The sequence below is a fragment of the Marmota flaviventris genome, chromosome 13 (assembly GCF_047511675.1).
Source record: "Marmota flaviventris isolate mMarFla1 chromosome 13, mMarFla1.hap1, whole genome shotgun sequence".
Classification (NCBI taxonomy): domain Eukaryota; kingdom Metazoa; phylum Chordata; class Mammalia; order Rodentia; family Sciuridae; genus Marmota; species Marmota flaviventris.
In genome coordinates this window covers 2,188,261-2,204,899 of record NC_092510.1, presented here as the reverse complement: position 1 = coordinate 2,204,899, position 16,639 = coordinate 2,188,261, and the positions used below count along the sequence as shown (strand labels likewise).

General features: G+C 38.6%; 1 pseudogene; it reads right to left on the bottom strand.

Moving 5' to 3' along the window:
• Window positions 1-8,068: 8,068 nt before the first annotated feature.
• On the bottom strand, window positions 8,069-11,012 carry LOC114080236 (transcription factor AP-2 gamma pseudogene; annotated as a pseudogene).
• Between the last annotated feature and the right edge of the window lie 5,627 nt (window positions 11,013-16,639).

The window sequence follows — 16,639 nt, the reverse complement described above, 5'->3', positions numbered from 1 at the left end:
AAGTGATGATCTAATGTTGTATTAGTTAGTATAACTGCATTAATGGAGAGACTCAAAACAATGGTGGATAAAGCAAAATAGAAGTTATTTATTTTTCTCAGTTGGGCACATTGGTGCACGCTTGTAATCACAGGGCTCAGAAGGCTGAGGCAGGAGGATCACCAGTTGGAGGCCAGCCTCAGTAACTTAGTGAGACCTAGTCTCAATATAAAACTTTAAGGGCTGGAGATATGGATTAGTAATTAAGCACCCATGGGTTCAAGCCCCAGTACAAAAAAATATATATATATATATATAGCTAGTTGCAAGGGATTTCCAAGAATAAAAATCAAAGCCCAGGACCCAATGGCTTGACTCGATTGTGAATTCTATGATATATTAAAGATTGAACACCAACCAGACAAGGTGGTGCACTCCTGTCATCCCAGCAGCTGGGGAGGCTGAGGCAAGAGGATTATAAATTAGAAGACAGCCTCAGCAAAAGCAAGGGCCTAAGCAACTCATTGAGGCCCTGTCTCTCAATAAAATATAAAAAAGGGCTGGGCATGGGGCTCCATGGTAAGCACCCCTGGGTTCAAACCCCAGTGCCAAAACAAAGAATGAAAGCAAATGCATCTCAAACTCTTACCAAATAAATAAATAGGAAGATATGGTTTCTAATATGTTCCCATAAAGCCAGCATCATCCTGGTAACATCATCAGGTAAAGATTCTACAAGGAAAAACAAAACAAAACAAAAACCCAGGTCAATATCCCCGTGAACATAGACACAAAATTTGTCACAAAAATCTGGTGTTAGTAAGCCAAATTTAGCAACAGGTTTTCTCATTGATTGCGATCCTAGGGAGGGAACCCATGGATGCTCTACCATTGTGCTGTATCCCTCGGTCTCGTGGTGTTTCTATTTTGAGTCACTGTGTTACTAAGTTGTGGAGGCTGGCCTCCCACTTGCTTGCCATCTTCCTGCCTCAGCCTCCTGAGCCACCTGGATGACAGACGAGCACCACTTTGCCCTGCTGGAATGAGATTCTGCCGCTGCATCAGACTTCCTCCACCTCTGATTCAGTGTGGCATTAGCAGATCTGTTCAGTTCTCGGGGGGGGACAGGGAGCTCATCTGGAGGCCTGACAGTCTGCTCTGAGGTTGGTGTACAACCCACTGAGGAACACACAGGGTTAATGGCAATTGCTGTCAAAGTAGGTCCCCTCTGAGAAAAGAGAAATTTCCATTTCACTCCTGAAAGCATCTTTAAAGCCCAAATTCCAATCAAGGGGAAAAGTATAATAACTTCCTCTGGGCATTACCACCCTTTTCCAAATACTAATATTCCTTCACTTAACATGGCATTACAAACTGGTAAATCCATCATTTAAAAATATTGTAAATGGAAAAATGCATTAAGTACACCTAACCTACCAAATACCACAATATGCTATAGAGTACAGGTTGTTCAACCTTAATATTAGATCATGTGGCCCAAGATATGTTAAAATACAAAATTCAAAGTACAGTTTCTACAGAATGCATATCACTATCACACCATAGTAAAGCTGAAAAATCACATGTTGGACCATGCCAAGTCAGAGACAGTCTGCAGTTCCTGGTTTTACACTCCCTGGCCAGGTAAAGCTTTCATTTTCCATGCCCTCTGTGGTTTCATAGGGCAAAGTGACTAGTTGTTGCAGCTGAGCTGATAGATCAGTTCTGAGCCTAACTTGCCAGGAAAAAAAACATCAATGCTTTTTTTTTCCCCACTGGCTCAGAGTGACCCAGAATTCCCATCAAAAGGTCATCAAAAGGAGGCAAAGAAGTAAGCTGAGTATAACAGAATCTAAACAGAAGATCAACATGACAGGGGCAAAGTAAACATAATCCAGGCCCTGACTTTCTGCTCAGGCCATAAATGAGACTCACAGACTTCAGGGAGGTCACACCATCAGCAAGAAGCCAAATGACATGGGACACATTCCCTGGGAACACTTAGAATGTCCACCAAAGGGTTCAGGAGAAGATGTAACTAGTCTTCAAGGTTAAGGCCAGGCAAACTCCTTCAGCACCAGCAAGAGCCAAGGACCAGCATGAGGAGCTGACATATACCATGATGTCTCCTCCCATCATACAGTTCCACAAGGGCAGGAGACTGTCCTGTCCATCCAAATACCATCTTGCAAGGAAGGAACAGCACTAATAAATCTAAGCATTACTGGAAAGTGTTCAACCATCCAAAACAGGCAACTGAGTCCAGCAGATCCCAGATTCTGAGGATAATTCTATAATTTGACATAGTTGGAGACAAAGTCACACCTAACACTGCCTCTCTGAAGGCTGCTGACTACAACAAACCTGGCCGGTTTATTCTGTTTGTCTCATCTGGGAACTTTAGCTCTATAGAGAATATGGAGGCTCTTAAATTAGAGGAGTAGCAGGAAAGAACCAGAGCAGATGCATGTTGACCTTCCATATAATGACTCCAGGGCAGATTCTGTCTAAACCTTGTTGTTTCAAGGTGCTTCCCCATGCTACCATTTTGCAGTTTGTAAAAGCTGACTAAATAAAGCTATGAGGCTGCCAAAAAAGGGCTGTGTGCTAGCACATGGACATATTGAAAACACACATTTTTAACTTTGGCCTGTCCACAGCACTTCACACCCATAGTGCATCTTGCAGTGTTTAAATTTTTTTCCCCTCAGGACAAAAATAATGGTAGCTTAAAAACAGAAAATTTCTTGGCCCTCATAGGTCTAAAATTTTTAGAAAAAATAAATAGAATTAAATATCTGATGTGCAAAGGCAAAATAATCCCTGTTTTTCATTCACCTTTATAGAAATCTAGTTTGCAAGTCCCTTTGCTGTGATTTGAATTGACCTACTTGATGGTACATAGGCCAATTCCATTAGGCACCTGCCTGTGCATAATGATGGAAATACAAAAACAAAACAAAGCAAAACAATAAACAAACCTAGGTTCTATGGAAAAAATGTGAGGGTAAGATTCACATTGAATATTTAGTAATATTCTGATTTCTATCACAGAATGACATACTTTCAGATATTTTAAATTATTATTTACTCTTTTAAGTTTTTTTTTTTTTAAAAAAAAAACATTTTCTTGGGTTAAAAGCCAATAAATTTTATATCATATGCTATTTGGGAAATTTCAGAATTCAAATAGTCAATTCTCATGTTGTAAGAAACTATTTAGTATTTTATGGACAAATTTAAATATTTTCCCTGATCTAATCATTTTTTAAAAATTTTCTTATTTATCTTCCTGATGCTCATAACATAAATGTATATACTACTAACTGTATGGAAGTGAGAAATAAGTATCTTAGTATTAACAAGAGTTTCTAAAATGCTCAGCAATGACTAGTATTGGAAGTATTAGGCAAATATTTTCCTGGCTCCACCAACAGATGAGGTAAAAATGTTAAAATAAAAAAAAATCAAAGTACAGTTCCTACAGAATGCATAACACAGATTAGCTCATGCTAAGTCACAATGGGGTAAGGGGAGAATAGAAGTACTTTTGATTAGATAAAGGGGAATGAAGGCAGATGAGTGCAGTCCATGTTCTGTGGAAACATAATCAATGGCATTGGTAAGGCCAAGAATTACAAGGAAAAAAGGAACAATCAAATCAGTTCCATTTGTCTCCATCTACTTTTGTTATGCAAAAAAAAAATAACTGATACTGCATTCTCACTGCCACTTTTGCTACAGTTGCAATCAAAGCAGTTTACAATTTCCACTGTCTCCAATGGGATCACCCATGCAGGTGACCACATTCAGCTTTAGAGCTCACAATTTCAGCATCTGAGTTATGAACAAAGTACTTTGGATTAGATAGAGGGGAATGAAGGGAATGGGGGGAATGGAAATAGAGAAGATAGTAGAATGAATATGACATCACTTTCCTATGTTCAAAGATGAATACAAGACCAATGTAATTCCTCATTATGTACAACCAAAAGAATGGGAAGTTGTACTCTATTTTTATATGTTAAAATACATTCTACTGTCATGTATAAATAAAAAATAAATGAACTCTAAGAGCATTTAATTCTATGTTGAATGATAATACAAATCCATTACTATCACTACAATAAGTTTCTCTTCCAGTAAGATACTAAAAAAAATCACTGACTCAAACATGGCCACAAGATCACTTGCCATGATGCTCAGCCCCTTTGGAACTGCCTCTCTGTCTTTGGTCACTGGAAACACCTGAACATGCCCAGACTTCTCTACTCAGCCTTCCCAGTACAGTTCATAAGACACCTTTCCTTTATTTGTCACAAAAGTGTTGCTAAGAAATACTTTATTACTTTTCATAAGTCAATAGAAAACAACACAAATACAGAAATAAATAAAATGCATGAGTATAAAAGGAAAAACCATACACATAAAACAGAAAACACATAAATAATCCTTCAGAAGAAGTACTGATGCATTAAGCTTTGTAAATCACATTTCAGGAATGAGCATGAAGTTTGGTGGCAATATCAAGGAATATTTACTGAAACACACATTACATGCAATCAGAGTTGCAACCATAAACACTAAACCTAATCAGCTGAATGTCACTCTCTTAGAAAAAATTAACTTCAATATGCAGTGAAAGTAATCTAAATATACATGGTGAATTTAGTACTACCATTTTGTAATGACTGCTCATCATATTCTGAGCTGTTAAATTTTTAAAATTATATATAATGGAAATAAGTAGATTTGAAACTAGAAGAATTTTTCCTCTATATGTTTATAACTTCCAAAGTACTACTGCAGGGAAGCCTGAATCATAACAGGTTTGTGTCTCTACAGATCAGAAACACAACATGCAAGCCCACTGGGCTTCTTTAAAACAATTGAATTGATCCTTCAGTAAATGAATGGAAAAAAAAACATGGCATATATACATAATAGAATATTACTCAGCAATAAGAGAATAAAATCATAGCATTTGCAAGTAAATGGATGGTGTTGGAGAAGATAATGCTAAGTGAAGTTAGTCAATCCCCCCAAAACAAATGCCAAATGTTTTCTCTGAAATAAGGAGGCTGATTCATATTGAGGTAGGGAGGGGGAGCATGGGAGGAATAGACAAACTCTAGATAGGACAGTGGGGTAGGAGGAGAAGGGAGGGGGCAAGAGGTTAGCAAGGATGGTGGAATGAGATGGACATTATTATCCAAAGTACATGTATGAAGACACAAACTAGTGTGAACATACTTTATATACAACCTGAGATATGAAAAAAACTGTGCTGTATATGTGCAATAAGAATTATAATGCTTTCTGTTATCACTTATTTAAAATAAAATTTAAAAAATAAAATAAAAAATTTAGTGTTTACTTAGTTATTATAATATTTGCAAACCATTTTCTGGGTTTTTCTCTTGCATCAACTCTTTCCTATCAATGTATCTGATAACTAGGCACCATGTTTGATTTTAAAGAGATAAAGAAACTCAAGCTACACTTAAACCCAGATCTTTGAAATATTACATAAAGGGAGCAAATACTCAACTCCAGGCTACATCACCAATACTTACAAGGATGTACTTAGAAGGGGCAGAGCTCATTTTAAATTGTACTTCCTGAATGAATTATCTCACCTTTCACAGAAAAATCAGTCTACTTCTTTAGAATTTTTTAGAGTAATTTATTTTTATTGTATTTATTTAATCCTCTGAACTACTATTTGTGCAACAGAAAAAAGTAATTTACTCAATGACACTGGAGTCCTAAGATGGAAAGATACATCTCCAAAAAGCAAGTCCACAGCTTCTTTCATACTACCTGGGAAGGAAATCCCTACTATCAGCACAGCCTTCCCCTGATTTCCTCTCATATGATGCCCCAGGATGGTGCTCATTGCCCATCAGGCAGCCCTGGACTCTTTCCATAACAGAGATACTGTGTGGTGGCCTGCTGACTAATCCCAGTGGCTCTGACATTGGCTCTATTACTTATTGATATATTTTAGTTTTTCATGATCAGCTCACTGGAATAGTAACCTTTTCATAGTCTATTGTCATACTAAAAAGATTTGGTATAACTGGAAATAATGAATAGCTGCAATAATTCTACTCTGACTTAATTTCCTTTATGAGTATTTACTGGGCAACCAATAAGGAAGAAATTTATCCAAAGAAAATTTTAAAAAAATTAAAATAAAAAGAAAGATAGCATGAAAAGTCCAATTTCTTCAATTTCATTAAAATGAAAATAATTAATTTTTGAGCTACAGGAACAGAAATAAAGATGCAAGCTCTCAGTGAGGAAGGAGCAGAGACAACAGCTGACTCATCATCTCTCTGATTTAGACGTGCAAAGCCAGGGCCATGGCTACTGGACAGCTCTGAAGAGCTGCTGAAGGACACCCAAGGCAAGGCAGAGGCCAGCAGAGCATCACAGATGTCTGCAGAGAAAAGCAACATATGAAGGTTAGCACACTGGGATAAGCTCTCCTTTCTCCTCTTTCTTCCTTCTCTCCTTTTTTTTTTTAGTTAAGAGTTTAGAATTTGCACAATCTTGGTCATAAGCATATTAGTCTATGCCTGACAACAGACTAATAAGGAAAATAAAAGCCCTAGTTTCCAGTCTTTGTCATTATCCTATTATTACTATTCCCATCAAGGCCAAGTCAAAGCCTTCAGTGTGATGTAACTGGAAGGCATGCAATCACTCACCATGGAACACTTCCATCTCACAGACACAGATGACATATAAACAGCCTGAAGTGCAGAGATCATAGCAAGACACCACAAAAAAGCAAAAAAGGTGAGTTTTGATAATTGATTACCTGTATTTTTAATATGATTGGCTTAGTTTCACATATCCATAATTTACTTTTACTTTTTTTATTTTTTATTTTTCCACAGATTCTATCAAGAATACTTTTATTATACAGGTATCATATGCACAATTTGCTTTGAGGAATATTTACATGCAGTTCAAATCTAAACCTCCATTTCATCCATATCAAATATAACACACATTCACCTTACAGTGAATGAGCCTCACAGGAACAAGATGTGAAGTCATTTCTTTCTGAACAGAGAGCCCCGATTAAACAGAATCTTACAAACTAAGAACAAATCTCTGTATTTTCTTAATTATTCATATCCTGTGTACAGATTAATAAAATTGAAATACATATTATGAATTATCCCACCACCATTAAAAGTTAATATTAAAATCGAATCCTATTTCTCAAAAACTTGTAAGAAGTGCACCAGTATTTACAGATCCCATTAAACTATGCATAAATAAAGTCTGTACACTCAGCACACTGTTTCTCAAAATACAGAGCCTCCACAGGGGTTTGAGGGGTGACAGGCAGCAGCAGACACTTAGTGCCCACCCTTTTCAAGTTTACTTGAAAAATCAAGATCTGAAATAAATATGCAAACAAAACTTTCGGTTCCTTACAGGAACGTGTCATTCCAAAGAGTCACCCATTTAAAGAGTTAACTTTCAAAGTTAAAAAAGAGAGAGACAAAAGAAAAATGAAATTTCAGCAGGAATTGTTTCTACAAGTTTCCTACACTAGATGATCCCTCTGTGCACCAGGTTTGCATCAATGTAGCACCTGCTCACTGGCAGCAGAGCACATGGTACCTTTGCCTCCTCCTGGAGGGCATCATCACTGAAGTAGGTAGAGAGTCTGAATATCATCAATCTGAACTTTCAACAGCTAGGCACGTGACTTCTTGTCTGCCTCATGGAACTTATGAGAAGGTTCTAAAACTCTGTAGCACCACTTTCAGAGGAAGGAGAGATGGGGTTCCAAAAAATAAATGCTGAACAAATAAAAACAAAACAAAAACCAGTACTTGTCACCTTGGGATCATGTGTTCAAGGACAGACACTGCAGTGCTAGAGAAGCTGCAGGGATCCTAGAGGGCAGGTCAAGATCCTGCATGCCTCAAGTGACAGAGGACTTTGGATAGTTGGGTAAGACAGGTTGGAAACTCCACCCCCAGCAAGAGTGACTCCACTCTGTCCCAGTGGAGAAGGATTCCTCTGTCCTTTCCCTTCCCACCCTGTGCTCACCCCCATTTTACTTCCTGTGCTTCTCCATTTTCTACAGGGTCTTGTTAGAATCTGCTGGACTCTGGTCTCTGGGGTTCATATAGGATTTGTCTATGACAATTGGGGCTTCTTTGATGTAGTTCTGCACCCCAGACACAGGGGTACAGATGACCTGGCTGCCGAACCCGTGGGTAATCAGGCAAAAATGAGACAAGTTCTTGTGTTGTAGGTTTCTAAGACCAGGGAGGGCCTGTTGTTGCCATTGGGTGTTAGGTCTTAATTGAGAGGGTCCGTGAATTCTTTACACCCTTGCAGAGACACCCACAGTATTATTCTTCCTTGTTACCATTTTGGTTTACCCTCCTAGGTGAGGCCTGGTTAAATATTTGGCCACTGGCTTACTAGGAAACTCCAGTTCACAGCCATATGCAAAGTACCAAGCCAAGTGAACAGCTTTTTCTTCCACCAAGGATGTCAGGAGGGTCACAAGAGCAGCATTCCATCTTCCAGCTGGAAGATCTAGCCCAGTCTTGTCCAACTTTTCCCACAACAATCAGCCATTTTTGGACTTTGCTTTCCTGAGAACACCTCCCAGCAGAGAGGCATTTAAGCATTCAGAAGGTGACAATCACCTCTGCACTTCAGCCACAGTCACTTATATTTGGACGTGGAGCTGAAGAGAGACAGTCTTCCCAGAACCGAGCAGAAGACTTCATGGGATTCATCAGGGCTACCACCAGATCCTTCTGACAGGGGAGACCCAGGGGGTTCTTAGCCATGGAAAATGGGACTTTTGCAGATTACAGACTGATCAGGCCCAAGCAGGTGTGGGTTGACGTTCTCCACCTCTTCCATTTGGTGAGCCATGTCGTGGAGCCCCAGGTACTTTGCCAGGCCTGCAGCGTCCAGGGCATGCCATGGGGTAACACTAGGTCTGAGCAGCTGTAAGCATCCCCGAGGGTGCCCACAGAACCTCCCTCTATCCTAGAGAGTTGGGGTAGCAGGCCAGCCAGGCACCCTAAGTGCAAAGGCAGGGTGGCCCCCTCCTGGCTCTGGCGGCCAGGCCAGGACTGTTGCTGTCTTCTGGTGGCCACAGGCTGGTGCAGGGGGCTATGGCTGCAGCATAGGCTTTGCTCAGATGCGAGTAGGGATCCACAGACTGAGTGTAAGCCAACTGCTGGTAGGACGGTGGAAAGTAGGGTAGTGGCTGTTATTCAGGGACTCTAGTGTGGGACAGCAGCCAGGTGGAGATGTAAAGTTGCTGCCCTGCGGTTAGGTGGAAGATGCACGGGTGGGGGGGGGGATGAGTCCTCAAAGCCCTGCGAGAAGATCTGGGCGCTGGGTTCCCAGGGTGTTCAGAAGCAACATCTCAGGACATCTGGTCCCAAGCCAGATAAGTTCAAGCCTGTGCTCCAGAGGTAAGTCAGATTGCAGCAAACACCATGCGAAACGTGCTTGCTCATCAGCCGCAAATGTTGGAGTTATAATTTAATTTTAAATAATGACTATATTTTAACACTGATTTGTAAAACTCATAAAAAGTTAATGGTTGGCTCTTGCTAGCTGCTGAAAATTGGTACTAGCACATGACTCAATGGGGACATATTAGAAGGATTTTCTTTAAAATCAGGAAGACGACTCACTGATATCACTGCTTCTGTTATCATGTACCAAAAGTCCTATCAGTAAACAGAAGAAAATGTAAAAATGAAGACCATATAAACTGGAAAGAAGAAAAAGCAACTGTTAGAACTTCCAGATGATGTGACTGCATAGATAGAAAATTAAAAAATAAAATGATCGCTTAGCTATTAGCTCAATATTCAAAAACTAATGCTATATGGGAACACTAGCTATACCTACAAAACAAGAGAGAATATCAAATGGTAACAAAATATACTGGCTTCTAAGAGTGCATCCTACAAAATGATGCAAGTGTTTATGGGGATCACTATAAAAACGGTGTTGGGAAATGGGGGTGGGCTACCTAAACGCAGTCTGCAAGAACCACAAGCAAGAAGACTCCATATTTTTAAGGTATCCTTTTCCCTAACTTGAGTTCACTAGAAGCCCAATTAAAAGCCCAGGAGGTTGTTCATGAGACTTGAAGGAGTGCCCCACATGGCTCAGGATTCTTAATCCAGGGGAATGAAGGGAAGGGGCTATGCAAACATGAGTAAAAGACAATTATATCTTTGTTTTCACTAACCTCTTACTAAACTCAACATTTACTTCAATGACTGAAGTAGACAGGCCACATAGGTTCAGCATGCCCTGTGCATTTGTTATCAATATAAATTACAGATTTTTTGGTAATAAATGCATGGTTGGAAATGTTTGTGCCTCTCATCTCTTCAAAGTAATAGTGGTTACTAAGTTCACCACCAGATTTTGTTCTTTTACATGCTACTTAATAGCCAAGGATGCCTATCATATTAACATTTCTAGTATTCTCATTACTGCACTTTAATAATTGCTTTTCTCTGTAATCCCAGTTGCAAATGTTCTGCATCTTCTAGCATTACTCTGAGAAGGTGCTCATTGGCTTCAGCAAACTGCAGAATTGATTTGTTCTTGGTGCAAACACACACACACCAAAAAAAAAAAAAAAAAAAGTTTAAGAAGCCCCAAAGTGCTTGGGGTGTTACTGGAACATTATATTACTGGGGTATTATGAGCATTTCAATGAATTCTCTTTGGGCTTTGCTACCTTGAGTGTTACCATGGCAATTTCTCCAATGCCACCAATTTAGCAGTCCAGTCAGAGTCATTCGTATTTTATGCAAAGGGGATTCCCCATTGGTGGGGTCAAGTGAGGATTAACCCATGAACTGCTTAACAAAAGGGCCTGCTCCCTTTCCCAGTTGCAAATGATTTTGCATCTACTAGCATTACTCTGAGAAGCAGGTGGGGGTGGGAATGAGTCCCAGCAGGCCTTCATTAATGAGTGTCCACTGACCATCATGGCCCATGGCTCCCCCTGTAGTCACCTCTGCACACTTTTTTTTCTCACCACTATGGTGTCTCCCTCCCCCCCATCCCCAAACACAAACCTTAGCTTGCTGAGGACCAAGTACAGATTTGAGAAGCAGAGCAATCAGGGAGCATGAACCAGTTGTCTAATCTTGGGATGTTCCACTGCCTCAGCCTTCTCACCTATACAGTGGAGATCACACAACCAACAGGGTTGCTGCTAGGATGAAAAGCATTTGTGTTATTTTCTTTATGGTGAAACAAGTTATCACATATTAAGACCCTACAAATAATCCTGTGAGGACAGTTTCCTCAGGTAATGAGTATTTATAATTTTTGTAACCTGCACATCCAATTTGAAATACAAGAGTAGGAGAGAGATATTCACAGTGCCAAACAACACATTCATTCACAACCCAAAGCTTATTATTAAGAAGAAAAAGAAAAAAAATGAGCACAGTAGTGCATGTCAGCAGCTCAGCAGGCTGAGGCAGGAGGATTATGAGTTCAATGTCAGCTTTAGCAACTTAGCAAGATCTTAACCCTCTTATCAAGACCCTGTCTCTAAATAAAAAAATAAATAAATAAAAAGGGCTGAGGATGTGGTTCACTTAACCACAGTGTCCCTGGTTCAATTCATGGTATCAATAATAATAGCAATAATAATAATAATAATATTTTAATATCTTTATTTATTTATTAATTTTTATGTGGTGCTGAGGATTGAACTCAGGGCCTCACATATGCTAGGTGAGCACTCTACCACTGAGCCACAACCTCAGCGCCAATAATAATATTTTTAAAAAGAAAAAAAGAAGTAACAACTTTTATAGTATAATCTTTCCTTGGGAAGAACAATCTGATACTTTTTAAAATATGATCATTTTCTTTATAAATCTTACTTGAAGGCCTTAAAATCAGCTATTTTAGTTGATTCCTGAGGTCACTGTGAAATCCTATGATCAAAACAAGGTGCCCTGCTGCCTCTGACCCACTTGGACAACTGAACTTAAGGTTGCTAATGTGAATTTCCAGGGACACCAAATAAAACACAGACACACACTCTACATTTAAACAAGCTTCAGGATGGCTCCACCACTCTCAGCCTCAAGCTCCCCAAATGGGAGAGCAAGGGAAAGTCAGGAGAGGCTGGCCAGAGAGAGGGAGCATGTTTGGAAGTGGGCTTTTATTGGGAGGACCGTCATTCTTAGGTAGTCCATTCCAAAAAAAGGTCAGGAAGGGCACAGTTACAAAGGACAAGTGAGTGTAATTCTACCCAAGAGGCTGCAGGATGACATTTCTATGTCTGAAGACACATCCTCAACTTCCGGGACCAGGGCAATATCCAGGTCACTACTAGATGTAGTGATGGTCAAAGCCTCTCTGCTGAGGAATGGAAAAAAAATCATTCAGAGTATCCTCCCAGAGTGCCCACCTCCTGTGAGGACCTGGGACAGAAGCATCTCTCTACCTATGCACTGGGACAGTGCATTTCCTGCACTTCTGCATCTTTCAGCTAATTGACATACACACAAGGTGAAGTCTCAAATACCCTCAGAAATCTTCACTCCTTGCTGTTTTCAATATGAATTGTTCTTTCTTTTATACTATGATGCCTGAAGAAAAAGTTGGTAGGATCAGATGTCATTTTGATTCTCTGACATCATTATAAAATATGCATTTTCCTTAACTGAATATTATTCTTATAAATAATCTGATAAATAATATGTCTATAAGAAAAAGATAAATCTTGAAATGCTTCAAAGCTACAAAAATTATTCAAAGAAATTTTTAATAGGTGAGATGTTAGAACAATTGTGAAGAACTATAACTTAGGAGAAAACAAACTGAGGACAAATAGTAAGCTTATAAGAATGAACATAAGAGAAAAGAAAACACTGTAGTTAGGCCAAAGCAAATTTATTTCTCTGCATAATAGTCACTCATATACATGAGAATGATTCTGCAAAGTTATCTCAACTTTTGAATGCATTTATTCCTTCATAGGTATGACATACTCAAGGTTGTATTTCTAAAATAAGCTGAAAAATTGGGCTGGGGGCATAGGTCAGTGGTAGAGTGCTTATCCAGCATGAGTAATATGATGGGTTTCATCTCTAGCACCACAAAAGAAAAATTTTTAGTTGTGATGTGTTTTATAGAAAAACTAAAGACATCACAAATGTACACAATTGACTCTGATTCAGATCAGATTGCTAGGGACATCCTCCTAGGCAGTCTGATGCAACAAATTAATATTTATGAAACACTTAAACCATATCAAAAAGCCACTTTAATCAATAGCCTGTTGTTTGTCATGCCATAATAACAACCTGAGACTAAGATAATAAAATAATATTTCAGCTTCTAATTTTAAAACTTAAGACACACTCATTCTTATTATTTGGATATGAGCTACCCCAAAAAAGCTCATATAAAATGAAGGAATGTTCACAGGTGAAATGATTAATTATGAGATTCGTAACCTAATTGGTAGATTAATCTATTTGAAAGACTAATGATTTAAATAGATTACTGGGTGGTAACTATCAGCAGGTGGGGCATCACGGAAATAAGCAGGTCACTGGAGCAAGCCCTTGGGAATTATATTTTTGACCTGGCTCCTGGATGTCTGTCTGCTACCCCTCTAATGTGAGGTAAACAAATTTTCTCTGCCACACCCTTCTGCCATGGCAATGTCCTGCCTCACCTCAGGCCTACAGCAATGAATGAATGAGGCTGACTCTGGAACTCTGAAACTTTGAGGCCAAAATAAACTTTTCCCCTTCTAAGTTGTTCTTGTCAGGTCTTTTGGTCACAACAACACAAAGCTGACTAGTATACACACATACAAAATTATATATATACATATATATATATATATATATATATATATATATATATATATATATATATATATTTTTTTTTTTTTTTTTTTTCCCCCAGGTGAATTTAGAAATCTGGAACCTCTTACAGTTGGGCAAAATATAACTGACTCACTCCTCCCAATCTAAATGAACAATATGACAGTTTTCTAGGCCCTTTACCTCTTTCTAAAACTATTTAATCTATTCTTCCCCTCAAATGAAAAACAACTTCACACTTCTTTGGTTAACTACAGCCCCTCAGTAATACATTTGCTCTTACTTTCTTCATTACTTTCCAAATTCTATGCAAACACAATTGTATATAAGTGATGTCTTTTGGGGATGAATTATCTTCTGAGCTAGATTAAATATTCTTCAAAAGAGAATATGTATTTCATTCCTCAACACATCATAATGGAACCTATACCCTGGACTGCAAAAGAGAATGTATATAAACTCCCCTGGAGGTGGACTTTGACTCTACTTGGTCCTTACACATTAACTGCTGGAATGTCAGGAGGTTCCAATGCTTAAGATCCGCAGACACACAGTGACTCTACTCTGATTCTGGACTTGGGCCAATGTCTGGATTCAAAGAACCTATAAATATCTGGGATCATTTCTCTGTTGATAAGAGTGATGTCTGGAACTTTTCTTTGGATCCAGGAACCCCTGTTCCTAGTGTCTAGTAACACATTAAAGCCTCTAAGAATTTGTGAACATCAGGGTCCACCTACTCACCCTTCCCAAGTTTGTACTCACTCTTCCCAGGTTGCACTCACCCCACATAGCTGGCCCTTAATCCATCATCATGAAGATTCCCATAGTGTCTTTGCTAGGTTATACCTAGTTATGAACTTTACCAAGTGTACTGGAGTACTAGACCATTTTTAACCCCCAAATATACACAGTAGAAAGAATGCAGATACCCCTTAAAACTCACAGTGCATTTCAAGCTCAGAAACTTTGCATGCAGAATCCTTGAATGCCTAATCACCTCATCCCCATCTACCTGTTCCCTCATTCGCTTCTAAACATGTCAGCAACGGTTCCAATTTTTCACTGTCAGCAACCACTCTACCTGGGTATATATCTGTCACCATTTTGCATACCATGAACTTCAACAGCTCTGCCATACTGCTTAATTCCATGACCCTCAAAGCCCAGCCCCAAAAAATATGAAAATAGGGAAGGAGAACAGGGGTGATTTGGTATCTTTTCTGCTTTCTGTTAAAAAGAACATGGATATATCTTTGATAGAACAAAGAAAAGGCACACTGCCTAATTTATTTATTTTACACATACAAAAGGGTTTATTTCTAGCTAGTAGCAGCATCCTAATTTAAGCTCTTTTGTTTTTACTTCTGCACTCCTTTTTCCTATTATAACAATATATTCATGAATTATTTCATAGGTTTGCTTTATGCCCATTACATTAAACCACAGATGTGTCATGAATCACTATGTTGCCTGTGAAATTATTCCTCACTGTTTGAAAATTCACTTGTAAATGTAAATCTAGTGGTAACATTTCAAGAACAATTTCCATTCAGTTTAGAGTTGAAATACAGTTAATAAGTACCCATCAATTAAAACTATTATTAAGCTGCATTTTGTATAAATGAAAACAATAATAATAGTGTTTTTAGATCACAGTATTTGTGAAAAGCCTTACACAATTATTATAAAAAGATTGAATTATAAAATTAGTGTCTCCCAAATACTGATATTTTAATAGCAGAGGACATTTATTTGGACAGGTACTTGCTACTAAAAAGAGTTTCCTGTGTAATATCTGGTTTTAAACTTCCAGAAAATCTGGGATAACACACAAAACCTGCTTTTATAAAAGGCTTCCTCTTTATGTACATACCTATTAATTCAGTTAAAAATGAAAACTCTGATTTAAACCACTTTAAAGGAAAAAATATTAAAACTTCTCTTGAACCAGCTGACATGTTTATGAGGTTGTTTTTCCAGCTGTGTGGTAAGAGCCTATTGGATCGAGCAACAGAAAGAGTTCAGTCTGTTGCTTCATGGTTTTAAAATTGTAATAAATCTACAGAACATTTATGGAACTGAAACTCTGTTTTAAGACACATTCCTAGTTCTTACTATTCTGCTTGGTGCCCTAAAAAAGAAAATGATTTAGATTTGCCAGAAAGCCATTTATTTATTATTATTATTATTTTTTTTTTTTTGTAGCAGGAATTGAACCTAGAGGTGCTCTACCACTGAGCCATGTCCTTAGCACTTTTTTATTTCTTACTTTGAGACAGGGTCTACGTTTCTAAGTTGCTTAGGACCTCACTAAGTGCTCAGGCTGGCCTTGGAACTTGTGATACTGCTTCAGTTGGGGCAAGACACTGAAAATAGCAGGAAACAGGTTTATTTGGCTGCAGCTAGGTACAGAGGGCACAATTTTCCTGTAATCAATTAATTAATCAATTAATCCCCTGAGTTCAGGCAATTTCAGAACTTTATACCCAAAGTGTAAGGGAAGGGGCTCAGAAGTTCACAGCCTGCAGAAGTTCACACAAAAGCAACGTTTTCTTTCACTCTTCTAGGCAAGTTAATCTTTCAAGGACAACATCTGAGAAGGAAAGAGCTTCTTCTCCCCTTTCTTCCCTTCCCCTTCCAGCTGTTACCATGGAGCCCAATTAGTAACCCCTTCTCTTATGTTTGAAATGTAAACATCTCTGTGAAGTTGCATCTCAAGGTCAGAGGCCTAGTTGAAACAATCTGTTTTTTATATCACA